General features: G+C 35.9%; 1 long non-coding RNA gene across 2 annotated transcripts in view; it reads left to right on the forward strand.

Annotated features, from left to right (window-relative positions):
• The window catches only part of LOC111819151 (uncharacterized), a 46686-nt gene extending 24047 nt beyond the window's left edge, over positions 1–22639 (forward strand). Inside the window, exons 2-4 of one of the 2 annotated variants that reach the window (XR_002822912.1) lie at positions 8854–8943; positions 15708–15821; positions 17997–22639. This is a non-coding gene — a long non-coding RNA (uncharacterized LOC111819151). The remainder of the gene's footprint in view (positions 1–8853; positions 8944–15707; positions 15822–17996) is intronic. The other variant, XR_002822913.1, reaches the window with a different exon arrangement.
• Positions 22640–23241: the final 602 nt, after the last annotated feature.

Here is a 23241-nt window from a genome sequence, read left to right on the forward strand (position 1 = left end):
CCTTTTGGTTAGCAGCCAAGCCCTTAACTACTGCGCCACCAGGGCTCCTATTGTTGGTGTAGTGGCTGTTAAATTGTGTTACATTCCTGAATTTCTAGGCAGTTTAGGCCAGTTGGCTTGGTCGTTAGTGGTACTGTGATATGGAGCAAAGCATCCAAACTTCATTTTTATTAACTCTGAATCAATGATCTATGTGTATTAGTAGTAGTATTATATAAGATAGTATATTTGGTGATGAACCATATGCTTATAAATTTAAAAATGACCTAGTTTCAAGAACAGTACCTTTGTCCTCAGAGGTATTTTGATACATTAAAAACCATGCATCCTAGTTTTAAATATGAACACTGTAACTATAGGAAAAGAAAACCCAGGCAACACAATTTGTTTCTTTTATCCCCATTTCCACTTCACCATTAACCTTCCATCTGCCTTCTTAGAACTAATTACAAGCCCAGTGTGTAAGTACAATTATTAGGTAAAAAATAGCCACCTAATATGCTAGATAATATTTTGGAATAGATTTACATAAATGCATCACATTTGTGAATATTAGGATTCCAATTTACTGAAGCTGTAACTATTTTGTAATTGAAGTTTAACAAATCTTTGTTTCAAGTTGTGATTTTTATCAAGCTTCTATATAGATGTATTTTAAGAGACAATTAATTATAAAAAGTATAGGAAAAATAGCAGGCCCAGCCCTGCTCTGCACATCTTCCCTTTCGCCGGTACAAGTATTGCCAGCTCTTTTAACGGATATTTTATTTACCTCCATACTTACAGATATGTATGTGCTAACCTCTGTAGGGAATAAACTTCCAGTTATTTGCAGGGTGGAGAAGACGTGGTCACTCAGTAGCGTGGAGTGCAAGAAGGGATCTGCTCCTTGAACAGCTTTCAACCAGTCTTGCTCTTTTTAGTCTCACCTTCACTCTCACTTCCACTGGTGCCTGAGCTGCCAGTCCCTGAACCTTTTGTTAATTATATGGTGTAAACTAGTTGATTTTATCCTGTTTCCACTGCTACCTTCTGCGTTCTAAGATCTGCTAAGTCCATTACTAATTATGTATCTTTTTCAAGTTTCCTTTTTGTTGTTTTCTCTTTGTTCTTCCTGTGCTTGTGTGTGTATGTCTTTGCTGTAGTTTCAGTTGGGTGAAGTAAGATGCCTGTGTTTAGTATCCTGTCTTTTTTTTGGAAGTTTGAAATATTTAAATCTTAAGTTACTCTTTATATAATTGAGTTATTTGAACTCTATTGCTTATATATTCTCACAACTTAATTTTCTATGGTGATATGTGTTTAGAAGAACCCAGAGTAACTTCTTAAATCTGTCAGAACAAGGAAAAAATTATTTTAGACAGAGGAAGTAACATCAGGACTAGAAGGAAAACATGAACGTGTATGGTATATTTGGGATCCCAAGTGGCTAGATTATAGATTATGGTTGGGAGGTGAAGTAGGCCTCGGTAAGAGGTCATGCGTGCAAAAGAAGGTAGAGATGATGGATGTTAACGACTGTAAATGTAGTCAATCTATGGTCAGGTTGTAAAAGAAGGGCCTTGTACACTGTGCTAATTAAACTCTTAGGCAGTGAGAAATCATTAGAGATTTTTAAGCAGAAAAGGAAAATGATGAGATCAGTATTTTAGAAAGATAAATGGTGAAAGTGGAGAAACGGTAACAGACTGTTAGTAATAGATCACATGGGCTTGCACCAGGGTTATGATAGTAGAACCAGGGAGGGGTCGTATGAGACTTATATTGGAGGCATCACCAATAGACTATATTAATATATTCTTTCATATTTATTGAATGGCTCCTAATTTTAAAAAATTATCATAGCGCTCTTATGAAAATGCCTCACAGGAAGGGAGCAGTTGGCAAACGAACATAGAAGGCACGTGTTATGTGCATAAAAATACATTAATGTTGTTTTAATTTTACTCAGTAGCATTTTTGATGATGAGATACAGTTAGCAATGCTCTATCTCTAAATTAAATGATTTTGAAGGTCTGCTAACTCTAAGCCATTTCGATACCATTTAGTGCATTACTAAGGAGCCCTGGTGGCACTGTGGTTAAAGCACTTGGCTACTAATGGAAAGGTCAGTAGTTCAAACCCACCAGCCATTCTGTGGGAAAAAAGATGTGGTAGTCTGCTTCTGTAAAGATTTACAGCCTTGGAAATCCTATGGGCCAGTTCTCTGTCCTTTACGGTTGCTGTGAGTTGGAATTGACTTAAAGGCAATGGGTTTGAGTGTTTTTTTGTTTGTATAGTGCATTATTATTTTGACAAAGAATAGCTGGAGCACTGATGTAGTTAATGTTTTTACTAGAGGCCAGTAATAAAAAACCAGTTGTCATAGAATGAGCTCTGACTTACGGTGATCCCATGTGTGTCAAAGTAAGACTGGGATTCATAGGGTTTTCAATGGCTGATTTTTTTTTTTTGGTAAGTAGATTGCCAGACCTTTCTTCCGAGGTGCCTCTGGGTGGACTCAAACCTCCAATCTTTTAGTTAGTGGCCAAGTATGTTAACTGTTTGCACCACCCAGGAACTCTGAGACCAGTAATAGCATATCCTTATTTGAGTAGAGCCTGATTGGTTAATGGTAAAATTTTATTGTGAATAAGTGAGGAAGTTAAACTGTTCAAGTGAATTATTATTTATTTTTCCAAGTAGCACAGCAATAAAATAAGTACTAACCTAATACACTATCAATTAGGTATTTAAAGGATCTTTTAAACATTAGAAAGAAGCCCAAAAGAATAGTACAGGTTTTGTGAGCACAAGCTAAAGTTAAAGAACCCTGAAATTTAAAAAGTTACTTTAAAGGGTTGTCTTAGATTTGAAGATAGCACAAAACATTTCTAGTAATACAGGTTTGGAAAGAACTTACTAACCTACAGTTGTGTCTTAGACTATTTATGTATTATTTTTCTTGCCTGAAATATACTAAGCAGTGGTTCCATTTAAGAAAACAAAAATTATAAATATTCCTATAATGAATTGGTATAATAGAAAATGGATAGCTCTATTTATTAGACCTCATTTTGCATTTTCGCTTTTCTACCCTAACATTGAAAACAACTTTGACCGTATAGTGTGTGGTGTTTACTCTTCACAATAATTCCAAGAAATATTATCCTCATTTCAGCTGAAGAATTTAAACGTTTCCAAGAGATAGTGACAATTTATAGGTCACATGATTAAAAAGTAGCAACCCTGAAACTAGAAGGTCTCCTTCTGCCCATACCATGTACCTTCTACCAGAATTTCATTTTTTTTTTTTCCCGAAAACGTTCAATATCAGTATGAGAAGTTTGAATTGAACCTCAGCATCTGTTACCCTTTTAAGGGCAGAACAAATTTGTTCCCAGAGTCTGAGTTCTTAAAATTGCTTGTTTAGCTGTGGAGGAGGCACTGAGTTATATTTAACTTTAGCATTTAGGAATGGAGTTGGACTAGACTTGTTAGGTTTGAATTTAACTCCTTTTCATTGGACATTTTAGTTCTGCAGACAGTTTTATATTGGTTAATTGAATGACATGCCAGCAAGTACAACTAGTCATATTGATTATTCTTCACAATATGTTAGTACCTTTTAATGTTAGGAAAGAGTATATTTGTGTGTTGATGTGCGTGTTGGGGTAGTGCAGGAGTCGGACAGGTAGAATTTTCAGTGCTAGCTTCTTAGAGTCATTCTTTTGCGATGGCACTTTGGTTGGAAACTTTTTAATTTGGTTTGTAAACATTTGTGCTAAATATAGACTAGAAGCTATAGGGGAATTCAGAGCTAGTAAAGACATTGGCCTGCTCTCAAAGAACTTGATGGGGACAGGGCACATACAGACAAGTAAACAAAAATCTATAAAAAACAGAATATAGTCAGTGTAATGAGGACACAGGGCAGATGAGAAATTCAGAATGGAAGAATTTGGGAGAAACTTGTTGATAAAGTGGAATTCAGGAGGCCTTATCAAAATCTTAACTTGTTTTTGGAAAGAGAGGAGCAGTGTTAATTTTGGCACAGAGATAGAAAAGAGTAGGAAGTGTGGTATAGTTGAAATGTAAGATATATTAGAAAACTGATGAGCAATAATGTTGGGCAAGTAGATAAGGGACCAGGTTGTAGAGTGTCTAAATACAAGTATAAGGGTTATGGATTTTGTTCTGTAAGCAGGAGAGAGTGGTAGAGGATTGCTGAACAGGATACTGACAAGATCAGAGTTTGAGGAGGTTAACATAGCTAGCTCCCTTTTAAAAATAACACGTTTTCCATTTTGTCTGAAAGTTTCCACTATGTTCCATGTGTGTAATATTGATTTAACTAATACTGATATTTTCGGGTGTGTTAGTAAAGGAATTTGGAAGAACTTGTGTAGATTATTAAAATTGTTATTTTGGTTTAACCTTTTTTAAAGAGCTGTGAAATGTTGGGCTAGATGGCACTGGTGAGAAACGGAGATCCAGAGAGCTCAGTAACTTACTCAGGAGCACACAACTCTGAGTGTCAGAACTCGGATCTAGCACCTAATCCTCCTGATGGTTAGGCATTCCTTTTTCTCTGCTATGCTTCCTCTACTGTATATTACACTGTACTGGGTACTGAGTGAGGCGCAAAGGAATAATTCCACCGGTTTTTTCCTCAAGAGTGTTTACATATGACCAAGTGACCCATGTGGTTATATTGCCTTGCATTTCTATTTAAGTGCTTTATTTATTAGTAGAGATCATGCTGGAAGGGAGAGATCAAGCTTCAGCATTTTTTAATCTAAAAGAGCACTTGCGTAAGAAACTTCATCTTGGAGGAAGTAGGATTTGAACTGACTTAGAAGGATGGCTAAGCTGAGAAAAGGATGGAGTGGAAATGCAGTGCAAGCAAAATGTCAGGGGTGGGCATAAATTGTTTTCTGCACATAGTGAGAGTATCTATCATGCTGGAACAGAGAAAAACATTTTTTTTAGAATAACGAGAAAAGTACATTGTAACATGGAGTATTGATAGACTTATTTTTCTAACATGGGGAATGGTTAAAAATCTTACAGTTTCTGTGAGTAAATCTGTACAAAGAATACTTACTAGTCATTAGTATACTTGATAGTCAGATTCTATAAAGACAGACAACATACTGACTCTTCTATAATCATCTTTTTCTTCTCTGGTCTTTGGCATCATAAATGCATTTTGTGTGAAACCTGACATAGTAAAGAATAATTTCAGATGTTTTGCAAAGGTACAATTAAAACTGCAAGAGAGAATTCAGAGTAACTGTCTATAGCAAAATTTAAATATTATACCTGCAATTAGCCTTGTGGTTTTAGGATTGGATTATTTTTATATCATAATATCTGTCCTTCTATCAGTTGATCAGAAAGATTAAGATCCTCTGTTCATAGTACCCAATAAGTTTTTTATGCTACTTTTTTCTGTAAAGTGACCTTAGTGCCATAATTCAATGTTAAAACAGTTATTTGACATGAACTATCGTAACCATACCATACTCGTTGCCGTCAAGTCAATTCGGACTCATAGCGACCCTGTAGGACAGAGTAGAACTGCCCGTAGGGTTTCCAAGGAGCAATGGGTGGATTCGAAGCAGCCGAGCTCTTAACCGCTGCTGCACCAGGGCTCCATCATAACCATAAAACCTATACCTCTACCTCCACTGTCATGGAGTCAAAGGAGTTGGAAAGACTTAAAAAAATCTTTATTCAGGAAATCCTTTGTTAGTATATTCTTGCTGCTCATACTCATGTGAAATTTGGATATGTTTGAGTATGCTTTGTCAGATGTCTGATTCAGAAGGCTATCTCAGCATGCTGTAAAACTTGTTTTAAAAATAGGTATGAGCCACTCAGTGTCACTGAAATGTTGTTGACACAATGGAAAACTATTAAATGAGTTTGCAGAGCAGATCGTAACTTTACTGAAGAAAGGTGTTTTTGTTTCAAACAAACATAACTAAAGACATTTAGAACATTTTATGTACCTAGCTTACTGTTGCAGTTGATTTTAGAAATTTATTACTAAATGTAGATTGGTAAAGCCAAAGTATATAAAAAAATTATCTCTCAGATCATTTTATTTTGAAACAGGCAATCGTTACCTCACTTTCATTGAAGCCTCTTTTTTAAAATCACTGTGACCATTTAAATATTTCCTAAATATATTAAATAGCTCTTATGTTTAATAGAGTGGGTGAATAAAAAATCCTTTTGTATTTTGTATATGAAATGTGTATTATTTATATACTCTCGGGGTTAGTAAGAGGATGTTTGTCTTAGTAGATAATCTAGAATTTTTGTCAATAAATATCATTAACTGAATAATAGAGAAATCAAATAGCAAGAAAAGTTGCAAAGGCCTTTTTCAAGTCAGGAGATTAAAGTGAAAAATTTAGATATTCTCATACTTTTGTACCATTTTTCATACTTTGCATGTTTTTGAGGGGGGAAAGGACTATAATCAGTTTGGAAAACATACATGATTGTCTTGACAAACAAATATAACGAAGGTGTAAATGTCTAATGGATAGTCCTCTAGTGGAATCTATGGAGAAAACCCCTAGGACAAAGTGTGGTTAAAAATTAATGAGTCACCCTGGAGACCTGTAGGTTGGAAACACCAAAATGGGAGATTTTTTTTAAGTCAGTAAAGGAAAAGCTTCCCCAAAAAACTTTGGTGAGAGAAATGAAGGTGGCCACACCTGACGGAGAGACTTCAGTGGAGGTGAACTCTGAAATCTCTAAATCTGTGTGTGTATAGTTCAGAACTGACATTGCCATCTTATGATTATCTTATGATAATGTTAACAGAGGCTGATTACCTGTATTCCTTCCCTAAACTGTTTGCTACGTTTAAAAAAGGAAGTATAAATGCTTCCTAATTCCTGGATTGGGGAACTTATTTTTTATATAAAAATGAACATTAAAAATAATTTTTAATTGATCATCTACTGTATGTCCTGGACTGTGGTAGGCATTTTATGTATATTATTTTCCTTATCTGTCATTTAAAAAAAACCCTGTAGCAAATAGGTGTTTTTTTGTTGTGTGCCGTCAAGTGGATTTCAACACATAGTGAACCCTGTGGGACAGAGTGGAACTGCCCCATAGGTTTTTCAAAGCTGTAATCTTTACATAAGGAGTCCTGTGGTGGAGTGGTTAAAATACTCGGCTGCTAACCAAAAGATTGGCGGTTCGAACCCACCAGTTGATCTGAGGGAGAAAGATGTGGCAGTCTGTTTCCATAAAGATTTGCAGCCTTGAAAACCCTATGGGGCAGTTCTGCTCTGTCCCATAGGATCACTGTGAGTCAGACTCAATGGCAGTGGGGTTTTTTGGTAATCTTTACATAAGCAGATTGGTACATATTTCTCCTGAGGAGTGGCTGGTGGGTTAGAATTGGCGGACCTTTTGGTTAGCAGCCGGTGCTTTAACCCATGCACCACCAGGGCTACTTAAAGATGGGTAACTATAAACCAAAAAAACCAAACCTGTTGCCATCGATTCTGACTCATAGTGACCCTGTGAGGTCCAGAGAAATTAAGTAATTTATTCAGTATGACACATAGTATTACACACAGTATTACACAAAGCCAATATCTGAATCCAAGTCTTTGGACTCTAATGCTCTTCTTTCCATTATGCCAGGATATTTCACAGGAATTTCAAAACATAGTTTGCTTGAATTTGATCGGCTAAAGATGAAATTATTAATATCCTAGGAAAGGAAATAAAATAATCTGGTCTATAACACTATCAAAAATACAGGCATTAAGTAAATTCTCCTTTAAATTTTTAGAGATTGATCATCTGAACATTTGAGCTTGCTGATGATAATTTTCATTATATTTGACTATTAATATGCTCAAGAAGTATATATGCTTGCAGGAATGGTATATAAAACCTCTGGTATTTTATTTTCCCTTGGCAAACTCTGTAGTGGTAGCATCTCTACAGTTGCAGATCTGCATGTGCTCAGCAGAGTGCTTTACTACCAGGATTTCCATGAGCTCCTGTCTGGCCTTGAATGATTTTGGTTTGTAATGAGTTCTAGGGCCAGTATTGCATTTGAACTGGTTTTAGGCTCATCCTTACCACCATACCAGAGGCACCCTCTGTGCCTTATAACCAATAAAGTATTTCAGAGTTAACTTCTGGAATTCTGTCTAGGGCTAAGGAACCATCAAGTTTAGTACCCAATACTGTTTTTAGACAAACACAGGAAAGATGGTTATGAAATGATGTGTGATAAATTTCTAAATATTAGTAAATTTTGATTCCTGTAAAATTAATTCTATTATTGGCCTAGTATTTAACATAAGTTACTTAGGCTTCTCCAGTTATTTGATTTTTGTTCAATTTTATGTTACTGAGTATCAGGAAAAATAAGATTATAAATTTTGGCATCTTTGTTAAACCTTTCACTAGCAATAATAATTGATAGTAATTGTTCCTAGATAGAAACTGTAGCAAAAGCTGATCTATTACTGAGTGAATGAATGGATTTCTATTACCTGTGATTTTCAGCATGAAAAACTTCCAGTATAAACTAGCAAATTCTGGAATTTATTTTAAAGTCTTATTTTTTAAACCAACAATCTATTTTGTAAGAAAAGTCAAGTGTTACATTCATGCAGAAAGAACATTCTTTTATTATGGCAGCTGATTTTTGTTTACTTAAGGCAACCTGTTGCTAAAATAGTAATGAGGAAGACTGTAATATAAGTACAGTCATACACCCCTTGCTCTGCAAGTAAGCAGAGTACTGTGTATGCATGTTGTTCAGTTTCCTTTTGGAAGGTGGAAGTAAAGTAGTTTGTATGCTTTTATTTCTTGTACAGCCTACAATGACTAAAAATGACTAATGTGTGATTTCGGTGGAATAAATGGCGTCCAAAGTCACAGATGCTATAGTCTGGTATCAAAAGAAGGTAAGTTGATAGTCAAAGCTTTTAACTTTTAAAATGTTTTTATTCCAAAAATGCATATTTATTTTGTGCTATAGATTTATATCAAATACTACCTAAAATATGACAAGATTAATTTTAGGATCTTTTGAATAGAAAGGGAAGATTATTTTTGTTTTCCTTGTGCTAATTTTACTTGTAAATAAGTTAGAAAGATGATGCTTAAAAATATACTGTATACTTTTTATTCTTACGTTGTCAAAATAGATTAGTTATTATCAGTTATAAATAAAACAAATCTCCAGGATTATGGATATAATTAACATTTTGTAAAAGTATTAAAATTTTTCTTGCTTTAATTTCTTTTATAACTATTAACAGAAACTACAGTTTTTAATATTTCTTATAAGTTATAATTCAGCAGCTCAAACTTTACAGTAAAAAGGGGACTGTTTATATTTTCCAAACTGAAAATAAAAATGTTTATTTTGATGTTTTAGGATTAGTTTTCATAAGTACTTTACTAGCTGTGTCATCCTATACGTTTAAAACTAAATTTCAGCAATGTAATGTTTTCCTTTATAAAGTCTGTAAGAATAAATGTCTTTTTTTGAAAATATAGTAAATTGTTTACTTGGTGAAGAATGTCGTTTACTTTCTCTGAAATGTATGTTGTTATATGTAGTATCTTAGATGTTTATTGTGTGTAGTGAGTCATGTTTGTTTTTGCATTTTAAAACATTTTGATGCCTTACTCTTGAGGTCTCTATTAACAAAGTGTAATTATATATTTAAGACTTTTTGTATTTGGGGAAAATCAGCAAATTTTTATATTTAGTTGAATTAGAAATAAGTGGTAATTGAAACATTTTAAATATTAGATAAACCTAAGAATACAGTTGGTCTTTCCATCTATTATTTGTTTTCTGGGTAGAATACGTCACAGACATGCAGTATCACATTTTTTATATAAAGTACTCAAGTGAAAGTATTGATGCTGATCATCCAATTAGTTGAGTCTTTTATGGTTCTGTATTAATGTCACCTTTGTTTTTTTTTTTTAACTTACAGTCAACTTAAAAACCAGCCTGCTTAGCTAAAGAAAACTCTGAATTAAAAAAAAAAAACTAAAAAAAAATTTTCTACAAAAATCTTTGAAATTTTTTCTCTTTCCTATTTTGTACTTTATAGGAATTAGTAATGTTTATTAAACATTTTCTGTATTTGGCTTTTTATGTTAAACACTTTTAACTACGCTGAAGAGCATTTATAGAACATACTGGGTTAACTGACTTTTCTTGAGATAGGAGGGTTTGAAATATTGTGCTCACATTCTGTTAGCTTGGTGACCACCTCTCTTATCTGAGGGTTATTTACCTAGCACCTTTGGATATGTGCAACCAAAAAATTATCCTGAGCAACCATAACAGATGTCACAAAATATAGCAAATGTAATTGTGTATTTTATCTTAGAGGAGATTCCAGAACCATTAACCGGATCTAATTTGTCCTATATTTTTCTTTGGCTTTTATTTTTTTTTTTCTTGAATAATTTAAAAGATTAGTTAGGCTTGCAAAAAATAGCAGCCGCTAGCACTTAGTACTACTCTTTCCTTTTCTTCCCCAGCCTCTGAGTTCTGTTCACCAGAGGCAATCCTTTAAATTCTTTATAGCTCAGTGGTTCTCAAACCAAAGTTCTATCACCCCTCATCCTTTGTAGGGAGTTTGAGAGGCAGGGGTTGGAAATGTGGGAGGTGAAGTTTTGGTTTTCATGATTACTTTTGGGGAAATACTGGCATTTGTGGGAAGGAGTGAGGGGTACTGAATGTAATTCATTGCTCTAAACCAGAGTTGGCAAACTTTTTCTGTAAAGGGCTAGATAGTAAGTTTTAGGCTTTGAGAGTCATAAGGTCTCTGTGGAAACTACTCAACTCATGGTCTTTCAAAGAAGTAACTTGCCCAAGGTCACACAGACGGTTAACCAGTATTAGGCCTCAGCTTTCAACTCTGAAAACCTGTGCTGTTATTTACCTTTAAGATTATCCTTCGTGCATCAGTCAGGATTCTTTTGCAAGACAAGTCCAACTCAAATTATCTTTAGCAAACGAAAGGAAATTTATTGGCTTTCACAGTTAAACCATGGGAAGGTCTATGGTGAAGCTTATTTCAAGGTTGACTGAATCCCAAGACCAGAGCACCATCAGATGTGTCTGTCTCCCTCTTTTTCTTTCCCTCTTTTCTGGAGTTGGCTACATTTTCCCACCACAGACTACTCTCTCCATGTTGTAGAATTATGCCCCGAGGCATCAGCAGTTTCCTTCCTATTCTTTTAGCACCATGAGAAGAAAGGATGTATAGTTGGCTGGAATACAAGGATTTCATACTCAAATCTATTCCTGACCTTTTTTCTAGTTGGAAGAGCCTCTATTTTGTTAGGGAATGCATTCTCCTCCACAGAGCCTATGGCCCGGAAGTATGTATCTGAAGTCCCAGCTGGGGTTATTCCTGATTAGTTTCAGATAATCATGGGATTCTGTTTCTCTTGTCAGTGATTGACTTAGAAAGGGACTTGTATTCCAGTTCTGACCAATGAGACACGAAAGGCTGCAGGGAAAAGTTTCCCATCTCTTAAAAAGAGACCCAGTAATAACACAACTTACATAATGTTTATTATGTGCCAGGCATTTTAAAATTATAATTTAGTTTAAGTAGATGAATGAAATGAAATAGAGGATCTTTTTTCCTGTCTCTGGACATTGGTGGGTGAGGCTCTGCTGCCTGAAGCAGTTGTAGTCACCTGGCTTCCATGAGGGGAGCTTGCTAACCAGTTGAGCATGGCAGAGTTGAAAGATGGAAAGAACTTGAGTTTTTCAGAACTCTTTGAGCCACAGAATTAATCACACTGGAAATGCTCTACTCTGGGACTTCTTGTATGAGATAATAAATCCTCTTATTTTTTTTTAAGTCATTTGAAGTTGCCTCTGGGTGGATATAGTAGTAGATAGAAAATTAAGATCTACCAACATAGAAGTATTAAGCCATGGATAAATGAGCTTATTACATTTTCTCTTAAGTTTTTTTCTTCTTGAACCGTGTTCTCATATGCACTATTAAATCTTTAATGGAATTTTTAAGTACTATGCTTTATAGTATGGTGTGCTTGAAAGAGCACTGTGCTTGGAATCAAGACCTGCATTTGATTTTGTGACATTCACCAGTTTGAAATTTTGAACACATTACTTAGTCTCTCTGAACCTCAATTTCTTCTTTTGTAAACTGAGGCTAATAGTGCTTTCCCTGTTTACCTCATCAAGGAGCCCTGCTGGTGCAGTGGTTAAACCACTTCGCAGCTAACCGAAAGGTCAGCGGTTCGAACCCACCAGCTGCTACATGGGAGAAAGATGTGGCAGTTTACTTCCAGAAAGATTTACAGCCTTGGAAACCCTTTGGGGGCAGTTCTTCTATGTCTTATAGGGCTGCTATGAGTCGGAATCAACTCGATGGCAATGGGTTTGGGTTTTCTTTCTTTTTGGGGGGTTTTATGTACCTCACAGAGTTAAGAGGAAGTAAATTATCTTTAAATATGATTTTTAAGAGTTTTTTTTATAGCCATTTATGAATTGTTTAATAAGTAAGTATTGTTCATAAAAATAAGGTTCTTATAATAAGTGAGAAATTAAAGTGGTTTCCAGTACCCAACAGCTTCCCTAATCACCATATCTGTGCTGCACGTACTCCTTCCATCTGACCAAAGAAGTATGTTCATAAGGCAGCCAGAGATGGTACTTTACCCTTTTGGCCACAGTGATCGGTCCAGGTATATCCAGATAACCCAAGCTGTCCTTTCATAAACTTGTGAAAATCTGGAGCTAGTGGAAAAGACTCTTACCGGTGTGAGTTATGTAAGTCTGAAGCATCCTCCAGACGTGTTACCACATCATGGAGAAAATCGTGGACAAAAGAAGACAATGAGACAGCACTACAGAGGGCCAGGAGTGGGGAAAAAAAAAACCAAAGCAACAGGCCAGCATGGTGCTCTGATACCTGGATTCAGCCTGCCCTGAGATTAGCTTCACTCTTGATTTTTGGGTGGTTTAGCCATGTCAGCAATGAATCTCCCCTGTTTTTTTTTTTTTCGATATTGCTGAAGCTAGTTCGAATTGAATTTTTGCATGCAAAGGAAAGAGTCCTCACAAATGCATGGAGGCAGGATAGATAGATAGATAGGTAGGTAGGTAGATAGATAGATAGATAGATAGGTAGGTAGGTAGGTAGGTAGGTAGGTAGGTAGGTAGGTAGATGATAGATATACATTTATACATATACATACATATATATGTGTGTATGTATGTATATATGTATTTAATTTTTATTGAAGTATAATATACAATTACATAGATTATAAGTGTTCAGTTTAATGAATTTTTACAAACTGAACACTTGTGTAAACCAGGACTCAGATCAAGAATGTTACCAACTTTCCAAAAACCTTCATACTTTCTTTCAATCACAACCCATCCTATCTCCCTTCTTCCCCCCAAGGATGACTACTGTTTGAGGCAGTATATTTCAGTAGTTAACAGGAAAACAAGTTTTTTTGGTTGGAAAGCAAGAATTCGAATCCTTATTCTTGAAAGTCTATACGATTTTGGACAAGTCACTTCTCTGAATTTTACTTTCTTCATACGTATAATAGGATTATAGTGTCATCTTTTATATTTATTGTATTAACTGACTCGATATATGTAAAGTGTTACCATAGTACTCCAGACAGAGTAAAACCAAAAACCAAACTTATTGTTGTCGAGTCGATTCAGACTCATAGCAACCCTGTAGGATAGAGTGGAATTTTCCTGTAGGGTTTCCAAGGCTGTAAAACTTTACAAAAGCAGACTGCCACATCTTTCTCCCGCAGAGTGGCTGGTAGGTTCGAACTACCGACCTTTTGGTTAACAGCCCAGCGCTTAACCACTGCGCCACGAGGGTTCCTCCACACAGAGTAAGCCTTCAATAAATAATAGCTATTTCTGTGTTTATTATTATTATTATCACTTCCCCAAACCTATCAGAGTACTTTATTTCATGGATTCTAAAGGTGGATTTTCTGAGTGTCTCACAGCAACAGGTTCGGTTTGGTTTGGTTTGTGCTATTATCTAACTTCCTTCATAGAAATCATAGAAATGTAGAGAAGGAAACAAAATAAAACAAAAAAAAACCAAACTCATTTCCGTCGAGTTGATTCCAACTCATAGCAACCCTATAGGACAGAGTGGAACTGCCCTATAGGGTTTCCAAGGAGCCTCTGGTGGATTTGAACAGCTGAGCTCTTCACCACTGCACCATCAGGGCTCCAGAGACGGAAAGGTACCTTAGAAATTAACCTTTCAATATCTTTATTTTGGGAGTCCCTAGGTGGCACTCTGCTACTAGCCGAAAGGTTGGCAGTTCAAACCCACCCAAGGGCACCTCGGGAGACAGGCCCAGCGATCTGTTGCCGAAAGGTCACAGCCTTGAAAACCCTATGGAGCAGTTCTACTTTGCACACGTAGGGTCACCATGAGTTGCAATCAACTTGATGGCAGCTAACAATAACAACAACAACAGATCTTTATTTTACGGATGAAGAAACTGAGACACTAAGAGATAAGGTTTTGTTTTTTTTTAAACCTAGTTTAGAGATCTTGTCAGCTGTAACAGGAGTTACAGAATTTCACTTTTTGAACTAGCAGTACCTTTGCTTAATAGAGATGGCAGATTCAACTCCCATGGGTAGAGAAAATGGAAAAACAGAAAAAAATACCTTGCATCGTTCCCTAGCAATAGGCTTCTGGGCTGCTATACAGGTAATGTTTATAAACATCAAGGGGATCTATATGCAGTACTCCTGGGTATAAAAGTACTAAGTTCTCAAAAAAAATCAGTAGAAAATTCTTTAGCTGTTTTTAAGGTTTTTGAAATAGCGTTTTCATCATCTTCAGGCACTAAGATTACATAAAAACCTAGATGCCTAGTATTATTATGTATTTGTCCTCTTTACAAGTTGAGTATTTGCTAATAGAAGGTTATTTTTGTTTTGCAAATACTTTGGTATGTCAGAATTAGGAATTTGTACATAGTACATAACTTCTTTGAAATACGGTATTTACTCATTTGTTTATTAACTTCTTTATTTGGATAAATGGAATAGTTATTTCATTAAATGGACACACTCATTTGCCTACAGTAGTACATAACTTCTTTGAAATACTACATTTACTTATTTATTTATTGACTTCTTTATTTTGGGTAAATGGAATAGTTATTCCATTAAAAGGAAACACTCATTTGCCTACAGCAGTTGGCAGATATGATGCCTAAAAATTAAAGTAGTTGTTTACACGGATATGAGGAGATCCAAGAAACAATGTTATTTGAACAGAAATGAAGTTCTTTTATGAATAAAGCTACTCATACCTATTGAGATTTGGGAAGAAAAATATTTTATGACATACTGGAAAACTGTAGGCTCTAACCTCTTTCGTTCTCTGATGAGTAGGTTTAAAATAGAGATGTTAGTGAAGGATATAATGTTTGCCAGTTATATTCCAAATACCTTGCAGTCAGTTTATATTTAACCATGGTAATGAACATAGTGGTGAAGTAAGTTGTTAGGTTGCCGTTGGCAGCCTAAAATTAGGCAAATGTACCACCTCTGAAAGACCTGAGAGTGTCTAAAACAGTGTTGTTATTAACCTGCTCTATGTTTATAGTTCTACACAGAATGACATTTATAAATGCTGTTTAACAGGGTACTGTAGAAGCTAAATTGCTCTTTGCCAGATGGCCCATAGAGTTTATCCAAGTGAAAGCTGTTAATTCAATACCGAGGACTGATTCACAGAGAAGAAAATGCTGGAGAAAGGTATTTAAAAAAACAAACAAACAGTTGCTGTCAAGTTGACTCTGACTCATGGCAGCCCCACGTGTGTCAGAGTAGAATTGTACTCCATAGGGTTTTCAAGGCTGTGACCTTTCAGAAACAGATCACCAGGCTTTTCTTCTGAGACACCTCTGTGGGTTCAAACCGACAACCTATTGGTTAGTAGTCAAGCGCTTAACCGTTTGCACTACCCAGGGAGAAAAGTATATAACCTAAAATGTTTTCCACTCAAACTTTTGCCCATAATTAATATCCCTATTAAGATACATTTTAATTGGTAATTTAAAAATGAAATCTTAAACTTTAGTTTGCTTTCTGTTTTGAGTGTCTTGCCCCCACCCCCTATTATTGGGTTAGAGTTACATACAGATAAAAGAGTTCTGGTTTACCGGGTTTATGCAAAAGGGGATTGCTGCATAACTCTATAAACAGGTAAAAGTATAGAAAGAGCAAGTTAGTAAGGTGGCCTTACTTAATTTTTGTAGAGCTCTGGGAAATTGGATGAGGTCTTTAGTTTTCCAGTCTCAAAATGGTAGGCCAAAACGCAAAACCAAATCCATTGCCATCGAGTTAATTCCGACTCATAGTGACCCTATATGACAGAGTAGAGCTGCCCCATAGGGTTTCCAAGGAGCGGCTGGTAGATTCAAACTGTCGACCTTTTGGTTAGTAGCCGAGCTCTTAAACCACTGTGCCACCAGGACTCCAGAAAGATAGGCAGCAGTATATGTTTTAAATTACTGCTTATTTGTTCACTGTGACACTTTACTATGTAGTTTGTTTTTATTTACTGGTAGAAAACCAGAGGTAAATAATAACTGGGTGGAGCCTCATTACATTGACTTCATACAGGAAAAATTCGATGCATTTAGTTTTACCAATACTGGTTGACATTTAAGATTAAAGACTTTTTATTAGCAAGACTTTCTCCCTCATTACATTCACTTCTTATAGGGAAAATTCAGTACATTTAGTTTTAGAGTACTGGTTGACTTTTAAGATTAAAGACTTTTATTAGCAAGACTTTTCTTCCTCTCTACAAAAAATAATGACCTGGTAAAGTTTGTAGCCATATACGTTTAAGTATGTTTATGGTGGGCCTCCTATGTATAAGATACTGAGTACTTATATTCAGGCAACTCTGCATTATGGAGGAGCCAAAATGTAAACAAATAACTATAATACTTTATGCTTAGTACTGTAATAGAATCATCTTTAAAGCGCTGTGGGAAGTCACATAAATTTCCCTCCAAATTTGTTGCTCCAATCACCATTCTCTTATTACTATTATCTCCTAAATATTTCTCAAATCCTCCCTGATCTCCCTTCATTGCTCCTTCATTCTTGTTGCAGTGAAATGTTTCCTTCTCATAGTGGCTTATCTTAAACAAAAATTTGACCTTGTTACTTACCTGTTAAGGAGCTCTGGTGGCACGGTGGTTAAGCGCTCAGCTGCCATCTGAAAGGTCAGTGGTTTGAACCCACCAGTCTTCTATAAAGATTACACCCTCGGAAACCCTATGGGGGTAGTTCTGCTGTGTCCTACAGGGTTGCTATGAGTCAGAATCAACTTGACAGCAACAGGTACTTACCTATTTAACACCCTTCAAAGGCTTTCTCTCACATGTCATGTAAACTCCCAAGTTTCTTCACGGAGCCTTTAAGGATTTCTCTGATCTAATTCTGATTAGCTTTCTAGCCTCATCTGTTATCCCTCCCTGCCTTCAACCTGATTTACTCTGCGTAACTCCATCCCTCCAACAAATACAGCTTTTTGAAGTCTCTAGTGATTTTCACCTTAGTGCTTTAAAAGACACTTCTGCTTTTTTTTTTTTTTTTTTTAAAACTAACTCAAACGTCCTAAGACTTAGAGTCTGTATCTTCCCCTCAAGGACGTTTTCTGTAATCCCATGGAGGCTGGATTAGATGTCCTCTGCTAGTGCTTCTGTAGAAAAGCTTCATGTGCTTTTTCATGGAAATAGTATATTGCATTTTTTTCCTTGATTCTCTTTTTGCAAGTTTACAAGGTAATGTGGTAGTTACTTAGTATCCTTCAAAGGTCAACAATATGTTATTCGGTTTTTTAAAATGTGTTTGTTTTTAATTATTATGAATTTTTGGCTTTAAAGATATTTGATGTGTTTCAATTTATTGCAGTTACTGTCCTTTTTGATGTTCAGATTATTCTGTCTTGCAAACGGGAGCTTATTTGAGTTGGCTTCTGAATGGGTCACTTTGATGTGTGACCCTAGTAATATTTGACTATATTCCTTGAGGAAACAGATTTGAAATGGGAGCAATACATTCTGCCTAAGGACAGACAAAGCTACAGACAGGTATTGGTCCCCTTTTATCATCCTAGATATCTAAGCTAAATTAATTTCTGTGCTCTTTGTAGCAGTAATTGCATGGAAATCTCTTGTAAAAATCAGTTATCCTTTTACTTCTATGTTACGGTGATATCTATGTTTATTCTAGCACTTGCCAAAGCCTGACTTGCAGTATAATTAATTTCCTCTGCGAATCTGTGGGAGCCCTGGTGGCACAGCAGTTAAGAGCTTGGCTGCTAACCAAAAGGTTGTTAGTTCGAACCCACCAGCTGCTCCTTGGAAACCCTAAGGGGCACTTCTACTCTGTCATATAGGGTCGCTATGAGTTGGAATCAACTTGACAGCAATGGGTTTGGTTTTTGTTTGTTTGTTTGTTTTGGCTAATCTGTGAGGGTAGGAATTATCTTTGTATCTCCATTATTTATTTCAGTGTCTTACCTCATAGTTTGTCCTTGGTAAATGTTTGTTGCTTTGAGAACAGTGATGTCAGGAGATAGTACTTACATTACATTTTTAGTTTATGTAGTTCTTTGTTCTTAAACTGAGTACCTATGGTGTGCCGTGCACAAATCCAGACATTTTTTAAAGAAATTTAGTTTAATGAGTAGTTAAACCTGTGAAGTAGTGTCTGTATGCTGAATATCTGTTACACTAAGATTTAAACAGAATACTTTGGTCTATAGTAACATTTTCTAAAATGTGTTCTTCATGATGTTAGTGTTAGTAGAATAATTGGCTTTTGTGGTCAGATAACTTTGGGAAATATTGAATGAGAGAAAGGTAAACAAATCTGATAGTTGCAAGATTTTGCAATGTGAATAATATGGAGTGTGACTGATGGAGATGACAGCATTTCTCATTTTATTTGACCTAATTTCCCCCCCTAAGTATCCGTGGAACATGCTGGCTTATGGGTGAAAAGTTACACAAAAGAGTGTGGTGCAGAGGAAAGGACATGGAATTGGAAATCAGAAAAGTGGGTTTGTGCCCCTAAATACTAGGTGAGGATTCTTTAAAAGCCTCAGTTGTCCAACCAATAAAAGAAGCTAATGCTGGCCTGTACAGCGTAAGATTGCAAATGGTTTATAAAGTACTTGACAAATATTAGTATTTTAGCAAAATCCCTAGATAAATTGTTTATTATAAATTTAACAAATATACTGTCAGTAAATGTTTGATCTCTTCCTCTGCACAGTTCTTCCTGATTCTACCAAGTGAAGATTAAATATACATCTTCTCTCACCCTATCTTTGGTCATCCTTTAGTAGCAGTTCTGGAACCCCCTGGACCCTTGCAATTACAGTAAACCTTTCCTTGATGACAGTAGTTCAGGTTCCTTAGATTCTAATTCTGGGAAATCTCGACTAAGCACCCGGGAACAATTTATCTTAACTTTTTTCCTACTTTAATATTAGCCTATATAGGTAAGGGAGCCCTGATGGCATAATGCTTAAGAGCTCAGCTGCTAACTAAAAGGTCAGCAGTTCAAATCTACCAGCCGCTCCTTGGAAACCCTGTGAGGCAGTTCTGCTCTGTCCTATAGGGTCACTATGAGTCGGAAGTGACTCAGCAGCACCTAACGACAATAGCACGTAGGTAAATGAAAGGAAGCCAACAAGTTAATGTATTTGATTTTGAATAATTCAGATTTGCTTCATGGTCTCATTGTTTATCTCAAATGATTGCATGAGTGTCAGTAATATTCTGTGTATTTTTTAAAATGCAGAGGTGTTTAAATAGCCAAGATATGTTCATCATCTTGGCATTTAAATTGCTTTAAAAATATGATACAGCTTTTCATGCTATTTATATTAAACTGTTAGAAATATGTAAACAAGGAAGATGCTGTAGTCTTGACTCGTATTAATTATACATGGTTTAGTCAGAGTTATGTTTTGGAATAATAAACCAGAGTATATCCTGTGATGAATACTAAAAGAATTTAAATAATGCATATATATTTCTTCCTTGTCTCATGCAGCAGTATGAAGGAAGAGGAAGCATTAGGAGTTCACGGAGATGACACAGTAGCTAACATTTGTTAAGCTCTTATGTGTCTATACTGTAGGTAGCTCAATAGGTATTAGCACATTTATCCTTATACTAACCCTTTGATTATTGATAATAACTATTTTACATACTTTTAGGGGTGAGTTTGACTAATTAAGAATTTTGTATATTCTCATTTGCTTTCCTAACACCCTGACAGCTTCCTGGTTGACAGCGCAGCCCATGAGTGTCAATAGAGGCAGAAGTAGTGATGATTAGGGGTTAAATGCCACCCTTCACAGCCACCTTTAGTGCTGAGAGCCAAGGCAAAAGAACACAGGGTGGCTTTTATGTAAGGTTGTGAATAGTATTAGTGGGTAAGGGCTCCAGCCATGGAACCTGTCTGTCTGGGTTTAAATTCCTATATTCTGCTACTTACTGTTTAACCTTGTACAACCTCAGTTTTCACAACTGTAAAATAGGAATAGCAGTAATATCAACTTCATGGTGTTGTGAGGATTAAGTGAGTTAATACATATAAAGTGTCTGGCACATGATAAATAATAGATGCTAATTATTTGTTATTACTATTGTTATTATTATTATTGAACTGCCTCAACTCAAAAAGGAGTAGAACCCAGACTCTAGTATCTTTCAGTTCCAGGGGTTGGACTTTTCCTCCAAGGTAGGGGGGCCCAATAGTCAATGCAGTAGTGGCCATGAGGTTACTTCAGAGTGCTGCCCTGATAGATAACTCTCCTATTGTCATCTTGGGTTGCTTAATTTTTTTTTCAAATAAATGTTACCCAATATCAACACTTTTTTACTTTCAAGTTACCCATAATTTTTATACATATTATTTCTCAAACAACACTCCTGATCCAAACATTGTTATTACATCATTTCCTGAGTGGAAGAATTGGGGAGATAGCTCTAAAAAGTGATAACTTTCTTCAGAAATCTCTTTGCACTGTAATAAACAAGAAAAGCTAGAAAGGCCAAAGAAATTTCATTGAAGTTAATATGTGTAATTTATTAACTGTGATTTAAATCCAGGAGTTTAGTTCTGTGTCCTCATCACATTTAAGTAATAAATACCTTTTAAAATAATTTCTACTCTATAATGGTTGAAATCATGTTTATCAAAAAATCCAAATATTAATTGTACAGTGTTAAAATTTATGATATTTGACTTACAAAGCTGTAACATTTGAGAATTAATGTTGTGGGTTTGTTAAATAGAACTTTAGTATTTACCCTAAAGTATCTTTGAGCTTTTGTTTGATTGCTGCAGTAAGGTACATTTATTTTCATAGGACTATAAAAAGTAATAATTCATGACCCAAGATTAGGTTAAATAGAAAAGCAGAAGTTAAATTATTTATCTTTGCCAAGATGACTTCTTGGGAAGGTTATTAATCAAGCAATGCCTTGATTAATAAATCCATTGAGAACTTACTGTCATGTACCAGCAAGTTGGAAAATAAACAGCCTTCATAAATTATGCAGAGTGGTATTGGTTTGCTAATAGTAATCTTCTCATTAAAGTTGGGCCAGGAAAAAAGGCCACTGTGTTCTGCTTCTACTTTTCACTACATGTGTAAACTATGCCGACAACAGACAGCCAAGACTTGGGAAGGAAAGGCAAACCAGGTCCATGTTAGCCCCTGAGCAGCAGAAGTTCTAGAAACTTCTCTCTAGAGTTCTGTTGTTAATTTTATTTGCCTATATTAGCCATCAATCTCTCTGTTTCTTCTGTTCATCTCCATTTGGAATGGAGAGAGAATGCAATTGCCTCAGTTTGAGTCATATGTCTAGTTTTGTATCATTCAGCTATGGCCATGAAGGTGTCAGGGTTAGATTGCATAGACATGACCCCAGAAATTTCCCCGCAGAGTATAGCAGGCTTTCAGTCCTTAATGCCTGATGATTGATTTACTGATTTCACTTAAGTCTGAATGAGAGATGGGTGTCAAATCAACTACCTGCTTGCTTTTTAATCCTCAAATGAAAGATTTACTTATTAAAGATGGGGGTTTGGCACTTGGGGGGTTTTGAGGGACCTCTAAAATCACATTATATCTAAAAATGCTTACTGGCTGTGAAAGTTAACATTTTTGAGAACTGAAGGAGAACAGAGGGAAGGAGTCAGAAGAGGCACTCCGTGGCTTCTTAATCCTCTAATATGGCCAACCCTTGCTGGTTACTGTAGAGGCCAAAAGAGCTGATGATGGCCGTTTCTCGTGGGTTTCTTCCAGAACTTGGAGTTCTTCCAGTTCTACCAGCAGCTCTTTGCCAAGCTCCCTCCCTTCCTGTGTGAACCAGTTGAATTCCTTCCTTTACCACCTAACAAAATTTAAGTTCATACTTCTGCCACAAGAGTTCCATATGAAACATTGTATTTTTCTTGGATAATTGGAGTATTTTAGCATTTTACTTCTTTAATCTATTTTTTCTGCTGTACTGGGATTGAAGCCCTGGTGGCACAGTTGGTAAGAGCTCAGCTGCTAACCAGAAGGTCGGCAGTTTGAATCCACCAGCTGCTCCCTGGAAACCCTACAGGGCAGTTCTACTCTGTCCTGTAGGGTCGTTGTAAGTCGAAATCAGCTCGAAGGACTGGTTTGTTTTTTGATCTTTAGTGTACTTGGATTGATTGAATGATTGATTGATCAGTCTCTCTGCCCTTTTGTAGTAGCAGAGTTTCTGACAGTTATTAAAATATAACTTCTTAGCTGAAAGTTTCTATTATATATATCATAGGAAAAGCCTCATTTGTTTCCATAATGACACTTCGTTAAATTGATTTTTAGCGGTAGTGATTATGACTATACTATTCTATTGCATGAATATGCCATAATTTATTTATTAAACTATTCCCGTTTACAAATAGCATTCATAGTCTTTGAACTAATCTTTTATTTCTTTCATAGCTTTATAGATAGAGATTTCTGCGTAAACAGAGTAACATTTTCAGGCTCTTGTAACATCAGTCCCCATGTAGGGTAACCAGTTTCCCATCCCAGCTGCTATCCCATACCCTATGCAGATGCCCTCCTTGTCCCTTTCAAGATCTGGTTCCCAGG

This window comes from Trichechus manatus, unplaced genomic scaffold (assembly GCF_000243295.1).
Source record: "Trichechus manatus latirostris isolate Lorelei unplaced genomic scaffold, TriManLat1.0 scaffold00280, whole genome shotgun sequence".
Lineage (NCBI taxonomy): Eukaryota > Metazoa > Chordata > Mammalia > Sirenia > Trichechidae > Trichechus > Trichechus manatus.